This window comes from Charadrius vociferus, unplaced genomic scaffold (genome assembly GCF_000708025.1).
Source record: "Charadrius vociferus isolate BGI_N301 unplaced genomic scaffold, ASM70802v2 scaffold7, whole genome shotgun sequence".
In the NCBI taxonomy this organism is placed as follows: Eukaryota; Metazoa; Chordata; class Aves; order Charadriiformes; family Charadriidae; genus Charadrius; species Charadrius vociferus.
The window spans coordinates 404,112-405,032 of NW_009649308.1; positions in this window are offsets into that span (position 1 = coordinate 404,112).

Sequence of the window (921 nt, forward strand, 5' to 3'; positions counted from 1 at the left end):
ACCCCTTTTTTCCTGATGCATTTAAAATAACAGCCTTTGATCTAGAGGAATCTGTCCATTTAAGTTATAGTACTTCTGAAGGACTGGATAGGTTTTAGTTAAATGTGCTGATTGAATTACAGTCAAATGGCAAAACTGCTAATAACAAAACAGAGTTTCTTGTTGAGGTCTCCTGACCTGTTGGAGAATAAAAAAGCTTTACTTCCTTACCAAGAATATCAGCTTAAACGCAAAGCAGAAAAAATGGTAGAGCTGGGACAGAGACCAACAGACAGTCTTGATGTTACTGAAGGAAAATCCTTTTCTCTGATCAACAAATTCCAGGGTGCAACCAGGTTATACGGCTGAATTGCTGTTATCTGCTGAAGTTCGGCGTTCCACAAAGATAGATAGGACAGCCTTCATGATAAACTATTAAGGAAATCAGTTGGCTCTGGAGGCTGAGGAGTAAGTTTTTATAGCCTAGAAACTAGATAATAAAGCCACTTTTCAACAGAGGAGGCAGCTAATACAGGACTGTATCCATTTAAAGCTCTCTGACACATTAAAAGTCAGTGATCTGGAAGAGGAAGCAGCACAGATTACCGATGGGAGACAGTTCTTTGTCGAGCCAGACAAACGGACTGTGGGATTCGTGAGTACCTTCAGACTGACCTGGCTCAGCTGAACAATCAGCAAGGTGGTGGCAGACCAGAGCAAGCAAGCCAGGTGCTGTAGAAGGAGTAATTAGGATTGCCTAGGTGTACAGATAATTTCCAAGTTAGCAGTTATCGTCTGAGACCTAAGAATGTCTTGGACAGTTCAGTGAAAACACCTCTGCAGTACTTGTGGCTGCCAAAAAAGTAACAGTTACATTTCCATTTTAAACCTGTATATGCAGGATTTTTATCTTGTGCTTCGGGACATCACTGCAAATACAGA